We start from the raw sequence: 14,370 nt of genomic DNA, 5'->3' as shown, positions 1-14,370 counted from the left end.
GAGAGAGAGAGAGAGAGAGAGAGAGAGAGAGAGAGAGAGAGAGAGAATTTTCTCGAGTAGCTAATTGAAACGACGATAGCATTATCCATATTTCTATACAGGAATTTAATGAAGCGTCTGTCGGTTTACGGATAATATATTTTAAGACCAATGGTCCTGTGCCGGCCACTTAGCAAGTACCACTACCCCACTACCGTGAAAATCAATTTTATGCTGAAGCACAACATTACAGAGCAACGAAGTTATAAAAAATTAGCAACTACAAGGTTATTGAGTATCAAAAGCACATCAAATTTCGGAAATGGTGTGCATTCCAAAAAACATTCGTACTGAGATCTTCTTAATTGCACAGTGTAGTTTAATCTTCATGGGAGAAAAGTAAAACGAATCAGAGGGTGAAATCACTTTAAATACCTGCCGTTGCCTAAAATAAAAATTCAGTTTTTAATACGTCTTCATTGCTACTCACCAGTCTGAAGACTGGTTTGGTGTCGTCCTCATTCCTAACCTATATTGCGGTAATCTCTTCATCTCTACACACCTGCAATATTTAATCTCGTCTGCAAGCTTTTTGCGTATTATAGCCTTTTTATGCCTTCACAATTTTCCCGCTCTACTACTATTTCCAGAAGCTAAACGTTCTTCGATGCCTTACCACATAAAACTGTCTATGATCGCGTATTTCACTAGTACCTATTCCTTTCACACATTATCAGTCCATTTAATTTTTAACACCCTTTATACCATCACATATTCAGTGTTTTCTTCGTCTTCGCCATCCTGTGTTATTTCTTCCACTTTTGTATTTGTTTACGTATTTATTTTCTTAAATTCCCAACGGATATGAATAAAAGCTACTCGCCCATGGAACGATGCACTACATAATACACAGAATTTGAGAAAAATTTAAAAAACTAGTCTTGATAAAACAAGAAAAAATATTTGGGAGTGTACAAACAAATGACTGACACCAATAACGTAAAGCTCATAATACTGAAGTGACTACCTACAAAGAATAAAACTACTTTTTACAAGAAACCTTTCCAAATCTGAAGTTTTTTTTTCTATCAAATTTCTCACTTCTGCTGAAAGTGAACGTCTTGAGGAATTTGCTATTCAGAACAAAAGATTTAAAAAAAGCAAAAGTCAATGCTAATTAATGTTTGCATTACATTTGGAACTGGAAGTGCATTCCTCGACAAAATAAGTGTAGCCTTGGCTATTAACGAGGTATACAGCTCTCTAGTACAAAGTGAAACTTAGAAAACGCTAACAGAAATTGCGGATGGTTGTGTATGTTACCATGTTAATCATCACCCAGATTAAATGAATGGATACTTGGCAGTCACTTCACGGGTCACTTACCATAAAAGCAGGTAAAAGCGTACTACTTTTAAATAATTACTGTTAAAAACAGTCTTTATCACGATTTATTTAACAAGGTGACCGGTTTCGACCACTACTGTGGTCATCTTCAGACCATTGAGTAGGAACCCCTTTCTGTTGGAGAATGCGTTGTGATTCTCCAACAGAAAGGAGTTCCTACTCAATGGTCTGAAGATGACCACAGTAGTGGTCGAAACCGGTCACCTTGTTAAATAAATCGTGATCAAGACTGTTTTTAATAGTAATTATTTATAAGACATTGATCACTGCTGTTCCCGTAATGCATTCAAAAGTACTACTTTTAACATTTCGAGAGCGTTTATGGTTCATATCTCCCCATCTCTCTCGCATGTAAACGTGACGCGGTCACTTTGACTGGGTGTACAGTAAGGTTTGCAGGGTAATAAGTCCTTCAGTGCTAACAGTTACTGTGAGGTATCTCGATACATAACAAAGCGCAGAAACACATAGAGAAAATTGTCTTTACATACTTCCCGAAAGTGAATTAAATCTTGATTTAAGTTTATTGCACAATCTGTCTTACACAAGTTTATACACGGTAAGCAGATACTGAAACTAAGGAAGGAGACTAAAGATATAAAGAGAAATTATGCAGAGAAAATTAGGAGAAAATGTCACGGAAAAGGGTCCAAAAGCCAATAAAGAAAGGGAAAGAAAAGAGTGTATAAGAAACCGATTTATTTGACACACATTGAGGTGTAAGAACGTTAACACCCCATCCCACGCACACACAAAAACATACGCCAAGGGTTGTAGTACCCACTCGCATTTGCTCCTTCGCTCTGTGAGAAGTGCTGGTATAAGTGTGCCCTTTCAGAGGTGTTCCTTCCGCCAGGCCATTGCAAAGCAGAGTGCTGAACCTCTCTGTGTTAATAATTCATGAGCCTTTTTCAGGGAAGCGAATACGGCGGGTTTACAGGATAAAGACGAGCTTTTATTCAGCATGCAATATTTAAAACAGTTGTCAAACGAATATCTAGCAGATCACTCACACAGTATGAGACTAAGCGAGGTAAACTGCTCAGCGTTGTACATAATCTACAGCTCGTTCTACAACAAAAAGTTTCGTACATACGAACTAAGATCAGCTAAGCGATGTGTTCTCAGTACATTCAAAACCGACTTCAAACAGTAACAGACTACGTTTCATGTCACTTTCTCACAGCAGAATATTAGTACTACAGTTCTTAATGTGTCTACAGACTGGACTAGCAAGTAGTTTTCTAACTAACGTGTTTAAGACATCTTGCTGCGCGTCCACCCGCAAAATACTGCTCCTCTTTCTATGATGTTTGTCCATCGTATGACCGATTACACTAAGAACGATTTTAAAATTATTTAAAGTTTGAATCGACAACGGAGAAAATTCACATTGCCACAACAGCCCTGATCGTAAAGGATGACAGAGGATCGCACCATTAATACATATGTAGTTCCAGTGCTAACTCACAATTTTGGTCTCGTAAACTGCACAAAAACAGATTAGAAAGGAAGATAGGAGGAATTTCTAACAAAATCAACTGTTGGAAGACTGATTATCCCTTGTGAGAAACGAGACTGGGGGTAACAGATGCTGAGCTTCTGTACGACAAACATCTTTAGAAAGTGAAGCAATATTTTCACAACAGCAACTCATCTATCCGTAAAGCAATAATAGCTGCAGACGTTAACGACACACCACTGGGCCTGACAGAAAGATCGCGAGTATTCTTAAACTGTAAGACAGGTATAGCTATCACCAAGGCTGCCTTGGAAAGGGTCTGTGGGAGAAACATGCGAAATTCTAGCAAGAGATCGTCGATTTAGAGGCATCGAACAATTCAGGTTTGCATATACCGGCTGAATTTCCTAAATGGAGACAAACTGCACGAAACAATTATGGAGCAAAAATGGTCATACGAACATACGGGCAGAAATGCGTTCCAAGGGAGGTCCACCCCCAAGTATTATTAAGTGTCATATCCATTCATACGTGCGACTGTTTCTGTCATACATTTCATATCGACCAGCTTGAACCATAGTCATTCCTCATGTTCATTTTATACTATTTTCATACTAAATTATTATTATTATTATTGTTATTATTGACTTTTCAAACCCTTCGAAGAGAGCTAAAGCAACAAGAGCTCCTGCCACTGTCCGTGCAAAATAGCAAGTATTATATTACTGAGGACACGAAAATCGGGAAAACGCTTGATAACCTCATATGTCTCTTGCTATAAAAGAAAATCAACAGTGTTAAAAATATTGTACACTGGAGTAACTCGATTACAATTCTGGTAAATGTTATTACCCATTTGAATGTTCTAAACCTACGACATGGTCGCGAATTGAACAGTGAGCCGAAAATAGAATAAATTTCCTTTACTTCACGTCTATGGTCACAACTTTTTTATGTCATCAGACTACCGGTTCCGGTCTACAATGACCATCTTCAGATCTGTTTTATACAAACATCTCCTAATATACCGGAGTGGCCACTATGGCTCCAGTATATTATTACGTGTTTTTATAAAACAAATCTGAAGATGGTCATTGTAGACCGAAACCGATAGTCTAATGACATAAAAAACTTTGTAACCGTAGATGTGAAGTAAAGGAAATTCATCTGCGTATTGGTAACGGAAAAGCTTACCGAGAAATACTTCTCACGCACTCTTAAAGAGGTAACGTCGTATTGAAAGTGTCAAAGGGAAATGTGAAAGCAGGAGACGGTACCATTTAGATGAAGAACCGTGCGTCATAGCACTGAACGCAGCAGGGAAGCATTCAGCGGGAGTGTCTCTCCGCGCAGGCGTCACTGCGGCTAGCGCGCCCTGTGATCATAGTTGTGCACCAAGCAGGAGGACGCCCACGAAATTGCCCCAATAAAGCGGCGCGCCGCTGGCGACGTCCGGGACAGACGCGGTGTTCGGCGTCGCGGAACTCCGCGTCGTCCCAATTACCGGCAAGGCAAAGCGGGGGGACCCCTTATGCACCGGCCTGCGAGATGCGCCTCATCACATCAGCACGAGGCACGCGGACATTCGTGTGTGGCGGGCAGCTCTGAAAAGTTAACGACTTGCTGCTTTTATTAACCTACCTCCCCTCTCATTTATGCAGACGACGTCAGTCACAACTGCGCCTGAATGTCGCAATAATAAAAGCGCAACGGTCCTCACCACGCAACAGCTGCATCTCACACGAGTCAGCGCAAAACCAGTTACATATTTACCCTCTGTTTTTCCTTGTTTTTCGTCTCTTCTGTTCATCTCTTTCTTCACGTCCAATAGCTGCACATATAATACACCGATGAGCCAAAACGAAGTGACTACATGCTGAACAGTGTGTTGCTCCATGTTCGGAAAGCAGTTGCCGGGGTGACCAGCTTTCGAACATCAAGTAGTGTTCTTGTAAATAAGTGTGTAGATGCGCTATGTCTAACACCATACGAAGAAACCATGATGCGTGAGACAGGGTGAATAAGATGACTAGTGCGGCGTTATTGATCACAGTACTCAAAAACGAAGTAAACTGTATCATATTCCTCTTCCTGGATCGATAGTATGCTTCCTCATTTCCAAATAGGTACGTTTACAGAGTTCTCTTTCGCTAACACATGGAAAGCCTTTTTTAGTATTTTTTTAACACTAAGCACTTATGGTAACTTTGACAGAAACTATCTCTTTCGAGTGGTCTGAGAATATCATAGCAACACGGACTGTCGCAGCCCTTTGTCAGTGTGGCAGACGACATGACTTCATCAAGAAACAATTCTGTAACACTTATAGTTATTGTTTTATGTAGTATAAGCTCTCGGTTAGCTCGTTGCGTAGGTTTGTCAAGGTTCCTTAACTGTGTGGATTTGTTCACCACCTCCTGTCGCTGAGGTCATACGCCCAGAATGTTTTCGCTTGCATACGTTTCTGATCATACAGTTTCCAAACTGAGTAGGTCCGTTCCACATTTGGTCGCAACAGAATGGTCTTCATTTTCCTCCTACCGCTGGCGCTGGTACCTATGGTACTGGTGAATCAACAACCACAGTTAACAGTAAGCGAATATGGTTGCTATTGCTACCTGATAAATCAGAAAGTAACCATTAGATGTTGCAGTTCGTTGGATGGGAACGCGTTTGCTTAACAGCTCAATTTTTGCCGAGGGACATGTGTGGGATGGAAATCTGTTCAGTCTCCTTTCGAACACTGTCAACACATCGCACAGGCACAAAAATGTTCTAGATTGCTGAATTCAGCTGAAACGTAGCTATGCAGCGAGACAATAGATCACGGAGACTACTGCATGCAGCAGGCAGCTCCGCCGCTACATTCAGGGCGAAGAGCAGCCTACATTACGGGGCGAAGTGTATCCGATGGACAGCCAGGCCAGGCACGGTGGGATGCATTCTTCAAACAGAACGCCGCGTCCCGTGAAATTCGCAATTATAACGTCGGTCGCCAGGCAAAGTGGCCCGACTCTCCCCCGAATGACGCGACGCGAAATATCGAGCAAAAGGAAAGAGAAAAGAGAAAATTACTCAGCCCTTCGAAAACAAACCAGATGAGGCTAGCCATATTCATAAAGCGAAATTCTCATCTCCTATACTCACCGCACCGTCAACAAGCAGTGAGAAAAAACATTTCGCTGTTTGGTTATCTGCCAATCAGAAACAATTCCGGCCATTTTTTCTGCCAACTGGTGGATTAACCTCAGCCACTTACACACTTCATTTTCACGCGATCCTAACGTTTTTCTCTGTTATGGACTGTCCGTACCGACAATATCTTACACTGTAGGTATGATTTATACAAGCCTGTAGCCCTGAAAGTACGCTGATTATTTCTCTGGATATAATTCCATGATGCAGTTATCGAATGTATCGCTGCACAGTGCCTAAAACATTTAAGTGACACAGATTCATATGTCGATATATGATCATATATTAAGACATAATCAACCGTCAATGTCCGAAGTAGGGAGAATAATTTCAGCACAGATTCCATCGAGAAGGATAGTTGGTACTTCATTAAAATCACAAGGATTAGCCGTTCTGATGTTATTATTAAATCGTTTTCAAAGACTACGGTAAGGAGGTTCCAACAAAACAAAGTACTTCTGGAGCCGCTGACCTCTTGTTCAGTGAGACTGCACTTTCCGTACAGCATAACCAAGACTATTTACACTATATTCCAGCCGGAACCTCTGGCCAAAAGACAAACTGCTGTCAAAAGGAAACGGTAATCACGCATACATTGTTATCGTCGGAACGAGGAAGGCTTTTAGACAGGTTTAAAAAAGTTACCAGAATTAGACAAAAGGTACTGCATGTACTCGAAAAAAATGTTTTGTAACAACAATTCTTGTTGTTGTGGTCTTCAATCCAGAGACTGGTTTGATGCAGCTCTCCATACTACTCTATCCTGTGCAAGCTTCTTCATCTGCCAGTACCTACTCAACCTACATCCTTCTGAATCTGTTTAGTGTATTCATCTCTTGGTCTCCTCCAGTACTAAATTGGTGATCCCTTGATGCCTCAGAATATGCCCTACCAACCGATCCCTTCTTCTAGTCAAGTTGTGCCACAAACTTCTCTCCAATTCTATTCAATGCCTCCTCATTAGTTATGTGATCTACCCATCTAATCTTCAGCATACTTCTGTTGCTCCACATCTCGAAAGCTTCTATTCTCCTCTTGTCTAAACTATTTATCGTCCACGTTTCACTTCCATACATGGCCACACTCCATGCAAATACTTTCAGAAACATCTTCCTGACATTTAAATCTATACTCGATGTTAACAAATTTCTCTTTTTCAGAAACGTTTTCCTTGCCATTGCCAATCTAAATTCTATATCATCACTACTTCAACCATCATCAGTTATTTTGCTCACCAAATAGAAAAACTCATTTACTACTTTAAGCGTCTCATTTCCTAATCTAATTCCTGCAGCATCACCCAAGTTAATTCGACTACATTCCATTATTCTCGTTTTGCCTTTGTTGATGTTCATATTACATCCTCCTTTCAAGACACTGTCCATTCCGTTCAGCTGCTCTTCCAAGTCCTTTGCTGTTTCTGACAGAATTACAATGTCATCGGCGAACCTCAAAGTTTTTATCTCTTCCCCATGGATTTTAATACCTACTCTGAATTTCTCTTTTGTTTCCTTTACTGCTTGCTCAATATACAGATTGAATAACATCGGGGAGAGGCTAAAACCCTGTCTCACTCCCTTCCCAACCACTGCTTCACTTTCATGTCCCTCGACTCTTATAACTGCCATCTGCTTTCTGTACAAATTGTAAATAGCGTTTTGCTTCCTCTACTTTACCTCTGCCACCTCCAGAATTTGAAAGAGAGTATTCCAGTAAACATTGTCAAAAGCTTTCTCTAAGTCTAAAAATGCTAGAAACGTAGGTTTGCCTTTCCTTAATCTTTCTTCTAAGATAAGTCGTAGGGTCAGTATTGCCTCACGTGTTCCCATATTTCTACGGAATCCAAACTGATCTTCTACCAGTTTCTCCATTCGTCTGTAAAGAATTCGCGTTAGTATTTTGCAGCAGTGGCTTATTAAACTGATAGTTCGGTAGTTTTCACATCTGTCAACACCTGCTATCTTTGGGATTGGAATTATTATATTCTTCTTGAAGTCTGAGGTGTATTTCGCCTGTCTCATACATCTTGCTCACCAGATAATAGAGCTTTGTTAGGCCTGGCTCTCCCTAGGCTGTCATTACCTAAGTAATATAGTGCTGCATGACGTACTTTAGATAATGGACAGTTATAAAACACCGCTGCATGAGACAGAATAGGCTCGAAATTAATCCATACCTGAATTGAAGAAATACATATTGTACATGGAAATAAAGGGAAAAAATTCACTTCGATGCGAGTAAACTGTCTCCATTCTCTGCCATAATTTACTACAGGTACAGGGAATGGACAAAAATATGGAAACGTCATGTCTAATACGTGTAGTAAAAGCGCTGGCATTCAAAACAGCTGCCAATCGTCTCGGAATGAATAAACAGAGGCCGCGAACAGATTTCAAGGGACTCTGATATCGTTCTTCCACCAAAACACTGGCAGCTTCAGGTAACGACGATGGATCAGCGATCACACACCCTTCTCTCCAAAGCACACTACAAAGGCTCAACAATACTGAGATCTGGCGACCTTAGTGGCCACAGGAGGTGGGACACTTCATCCTCGTGTTCACAAAACCAACCGAGCACATTTCCAGCTGCGTGAACAGGGACCCTGTCGTCTTCAAACACAGCATCGCCATTGGGGAACAAACACTGGACTATGGGATGGACCTCGTCAGCCGAAATGATCACATAATCCATGGCAGAAATGAACGTGCAGATTGGAATAACGCTATAGGGCTGCCCAAATTATTACCGAACCCCTCGACACGTTCCATTCTTGGGACGTAAACTCGGTCAGAAGTTGGAAACAGTGTGAAACAAAACTCATTCGACCAAATGACATTCTTCCATTGCTCCACAGAACGTTTACTGTTTCGACACCAGGTTTTCCTGTTAAGTGGATTTTGATCACTCATGAATGGTTTTGGAATTCCATCTCACTCTACAATTCCCTGCTTATGGAGCTGGCTTCGCCTTGTATCGGTGCTGACAGGGTTTGCGAATGCGACATTCAGTTCTGCAGTGACCTTTGCAACTGTCGTCTTCTCAAGGTTCGTCACAATCCTCTTCAATGACCATCTGTCACTATAACTCAACACACAACTCAGTCCGCGTTGTGACTTAGCGGATTATGTTTCTCCCCTTTCCCTGCAATAGAAATCTCCATGCGGTTTCTCTTGAAACCTCAGACACTTCGGCTCCAAAAATGGTTCAAATGGCTCTGAGCACTATGGGACTTAACTACTGAGGTCATCAGTCCCCTAGAACTTAGAACTACTTAAACCTAACTAACCTAAGGACATCACACACATCCATGCCCGAGGCAGGATTCGAACCTGCGACCGTAGCGGTCACGCGGTTCCAAACTGACGCGCTTAGAACCGCACGGCCACACCGGCCGGCCACTTCGGCTCCCTCGGCTACGGAAGCACCCACCATATGAACAACAATCTACCCATGTTCGAACTCACTTAGTCCGACAAGGTGCTCTCACGGGTACAGAGAACACTGTTCTGACCACGGCTAGCACTTATGACGTGCTAGGGACATTGCATAGGTGCCGTTCGTAGTCAGTTAAAACAGCGCAACCTGAAGGTTTGGCTGTCATGTGCTATTACGTTCAAGCATGGATTTTTCCGGGTTCTTTAATATTTTTGTCCAACCCCTGTGCGTTCACAATAATTGAAAAAGAGCACAGGTCGGCTCCAGCTACACAAAAGAATGTGCAACAAATCCACAAAACTACTATTCCATATGGCTCACACGCATTTGCAGTAGAATACTAGAACATATTCTGAGTTCAAACACTATGACCTACTGGGAACAAAATGACATTTTTCATGGAAATCAGCATAGATACCGTAAACATCAATCATACGTAAGAAAACTTCAGACATGATGTCCTCATTGCTGTAGGCAGAGGACACCGATTCGGTGTTTCCAGACATCCGAAAAGCTTCTGATTCATTCACGGTGACGTATTCTAAAGAAAAAAAAAAGCGTTCCCCTGGAATATCTGTCTAGTTTTGCGACTGGATCAACTATTTCCTAGCATGCTGGAGTCAGCACGTTATCGTGGACGTAAAGACAACTAACGTCACTGAAGTAAGTTCTGATCCGGCTCACAGCTTCCAAAACGACCATTGCTGTACATGTTGTATAGGAAAATTAGTAGAGAGCATTAGCTGCAATTCAAAAATGGCTCTGAGCACTATGGAACTTAACTTCTGAGGTCATCAGACCCCTAGAACTTAGAACTACTTAAACCTAACCAACCTAAGGACATCACAAACATCCATGCCCGAGGCAGGATTCGAACCTGCGACCGTAGCGGTCGCGCGGTTCCAGACTGAAGCGCCTAGAACCACTCGGTCACTCAAGCCGGCAGCTGCAATTCAAGAATTGTCTCAGATGATGAGGTTATCTATGAGCAAATTATGACCGGTAAAATTTGCAGAAATTACCATTGCATCTCGTTAAAGGACGATGGAAGTTTAGCGGTTAACGCCCTGTCTGCGATGAGCTCAGAGACGGTTATAATGCTCAGACTGTGGAATGATGAGGAGAGAATTCTACCACGTTCTTTTCACAGAAACGACCTTGGTATCTGCCTTAAAAGGTTTAGAGAAACCACGATAACCTAAGTCTAGATAACCAGACGGGGATTTGAACCCCCGCTCCCCCGAATACCAGTTCCGTAAGTTATCCACAGTGCCATTCCACCCAGTCTCTCGACAAAACACGTCTGGTGCACAAACTGCAAATTAGATATGAACGCAGAGAAATGTGAAGCTGTGCACTTCACGACACGCAATAGCGCACTGTCTTTTGACAGCCGGATTAATGAGTCTCACGTAGATTCAGTCATGTCGTACAGCCATTTGAGAATTAGCAACGTACAAAGCTATGCAATGGAACTAGTGCTTAGGCTGTATTGCAGGTAGAACCAATGGTAGGTTACGATTCATTGTTAAGACAGATACTGGGTATCCGCAGTTTGTTTACATATTGGAATGCACAAAGAAGACTTTATCGTACGTACTTCAAAGCTGCTCAACTGTTTGGGATCGATTTCAAGTAGGAATAACAGCAGATATCGAGCGTTTACAAAGAAAACGGTGTAAATGGTTGGTTATCTTTTACGAGCGACAGAATGTATCAGAAATATTGAATATCTTAACTGACTGACGCTCTAGGAAAAAATATAGTTATCTCGCAAGAGCCGTCTTTCGGGGGATAAAATACGAACGTCTTGAGAACCCTTCGTATCTCTCCCGCACAAGTGTCGGAGGTAAAATCAGGCAAGTAACAGCTCGCACAGAACAGTACGAATAGCCGCTATTTCTATGCTCCATCCGTGGATAGAACGGAAGTAATATCTAATATGGGGTACAATAAAAAGTATCCTTTGCGACACACTTCAGAGTGATATGTGAATATAAATACAGATGTACTGGTAACAATGATTTCCGAACAAATGAAGATTCCAGTTGAACGCTCCCTCCGTAAGCAGCAGAGGCTCATACCGATCAAGATAGGATAAGATAAGAACTATGACACTAATGGAAGGAACAAGGAACATTCTCCTTCCTCCATACCCCCCGCCCCCCTCCCCACCCAAATGCAGATGGCAGCACGGTGAGCTGAATCCCGGCCATCAAGAATACGAGTCTACCGACACTGGGCTGCTGGCTTATTCGTTGGCTTTAGAGATACATAAGGAACATACGGAGGTTTTCATGATAGCCACTTGAATGCATATATCAATCGCGATTTTTCCTCATTATATTATTGTTTGTATAGTTCCCTAGACCGAAATCTAGACTAAAAACTGGAGATCACGGAACAATGGTACGCTCACATGTAAATTGTAGCAGATAACTTGATGCAATTAGTTGGCAGGGGCAGAACCTAGCGACCCAACACGAACAGCGCAATGGATTTCAATGTCGTCGATGTAATTTTACCTTCACATATCACGGAAACTTATTGATAAATCACAATCAGAAATGACGTGAAAATGAAAAATTACTTGCGCCGTTTACGTTCTTTATGGTCTCAAGTAGCATAACCTGTGAAACCATAAGGTACACAGGATATGTTTCATCTTTAAAGTAGCCTCCACTACTTGCCACATGTCAGTTTTCTCTTGTGAGACCCTGTAATCGAAGTATCAGCAGGCACATTAGAAGTCATCACGAATGTGTGTGAAACTCTTATCTTTTCACTTGTAATAAAATACCATTTCTAAGAAAATCTTAGATAAATATATAAAAAAATTTCCACCTATCATTTTACAACGAACAGAACCTCGTTTTACCGCAGTCAGGTGTAAATATTGAGAACTGTACCCTCGCTCAAAAAATTTCTTAGCTGGCATCAAACCTGTTAGCTAGTAAGCTCCGCGCGCGCGCGCGCGCGCGCGCGTGTGTGTGTGTGTGTGTGTGTGTGTGTGTGTGGATTCCTAAGGGACCACACTGCTGAGGTCATCGGTTCCTAGACTTACACACTACTTAAACTAACTTATGTTACGAACAACACACACACCCAAGCCCGAGGGATGACTCGAACCTCCGACGAAGGGACCCGTGTAAAAAGAAAGTACTCTCAAAATTAACTCCGTCATTTTAAATCCCATTACGGCACAACTATTTCAACAGCAGTTGGTAATCTGAACTACAACGTAAATGGATACGTATGTCAATAATAGCAGTCAGTAATCCAGAAGCCGGCCACTGTGGCCAAGCGGTTCAAGGCGCTTCAGTCCGGAACCGCTCTGCTGCTACGGTCGCAGGTTCGAATCCTGCCTCGGGCATGGATGTGTGCGATGTCCTAGGGTTAGTTAGGTTTAAGTAGTTTTAAGTTCTAGGGTACTGATGACCTCAGATGTTAAGTCCCATAGTGCTTAGAGCCATTCGAACCATTTGAAGTAATTCAGAATAAGATTGGTTGGTTGATTCTGGGGCGGCGATCAAACAGCGAGGTCATCGGTCTCATCGGATAAGGGAAGGATGGGGAAAGAACTCGACTGTGCCCTTTCACAGGAACCATCCCGTCATTTACCTGAAGCGACTTAGAGAAATCACAGGAAACCTAAATCAGGATGGCCGGACGCGGGGCTGGCCGGAGTGGCCGTGCGGTTCTAGGCGCTACAGTTTGGAGCCGCGTGAACGCTACGGTCGCAGGTTCGAATCCTGCCTCGGGCATGGATGTGTGTGATGTCCTTAGGTTAGTTAGGTTTAAGTAGTTCTAAGTTCTAGGGGACAGATGACCGTAGCAGTTAAGTCCCATAGTGCTCAGAGCCATTTGAACCATTTTGAACCGGACGCGGGTTTGTATCGTCGTCTTCCCAAATCTGAGTCCAGTGTGGTAACCACTGCGCCTACTCGCTTGGTCGGAATAAGTTCTAGAACGTTACATTACGACTGAAATCTGACATCTATTCCTGGTACGCGAAAATTACGGCACGTAATAGTAATCATGTTTATACTTAATCCCTTGCGACGATACAATCAACAAAGTTTGTAAATTTCCCGCAAATTTCCGTTTACGTCCGCGATGCGAAGCAAATTATCTGAGGGAAGATGAACCATTCATTGGTGCCTTTCACTTTCGGAAGACTACGTGCAGTAAATTCGAGGGCGAGATGTCCCGTTAAAAGAATATTATGAGTATCACCTTTGAAGACTAGCTGTCTACGCTGTGGCAGTTTCTGTTTAGTGGCCATTACTTACAAAATAATGAAAATACTTAAATGCCGAAGGATATGGTATAACTTTCTTTACGTTGCTGCTTACGTACGTTACCTTTTGATTGCTTTTTATCTCTAGCTAGGTGTGATGTGACACTTGTCCTGCTGAATAGCAAGAATTAGAGGTACCTGTATCATTCATGGAACAACTTGTTTGATGTAGGTGCTTGTAGGCCATAGGATATAAGTCTTCGTTGCGAGGCAAAAATAATTTTTCAAAGAATGATCGACTAAATGATGAATTTAATAAGACATGTTCTAGTCTAAAGGGTTTCAAATACACTACTGGCCATTAAAATTGCTACATCACGATGACGACGTGCTACAGACGCGAAATTTAACCGACCAGAAGAAGATGCTGTGATATGCAAATGACTAGCTTTTCACAGCATTCACACAAGGTTGGCGCCGGTGGCGACACCTACAACGTGCTGACATGAGGAAAGTTTCCATGCACAAACAGCGGTTGACCGGCGTTGCCTACTGAAACGTTGTTGTGATGCCTCGTGTAAGGAGGAGAAATGCGTACCATCACGTTTCCGACTTTGATAAAGGTCGGATTGTAGCCTATCGCGGTTGC

Source organism: Schistocerca serialis, chromosome 2 (assembly GCF_023864345.2).
Source record: "Schistocerca serialis cubense isolate TAMUIC-IGC-003099 chromosome 2, iqSchSeri2.2, whole genome shotgun sequence".
Lineage (NCBI taxonomy): Eukaryota > Metazoa > Arthropoda > Insecta > Orthoptera > Acrididae > Schistocerca > Schistocerca serialis.
Note: the sequence above shows the minus strand (reverse complement) of the source record.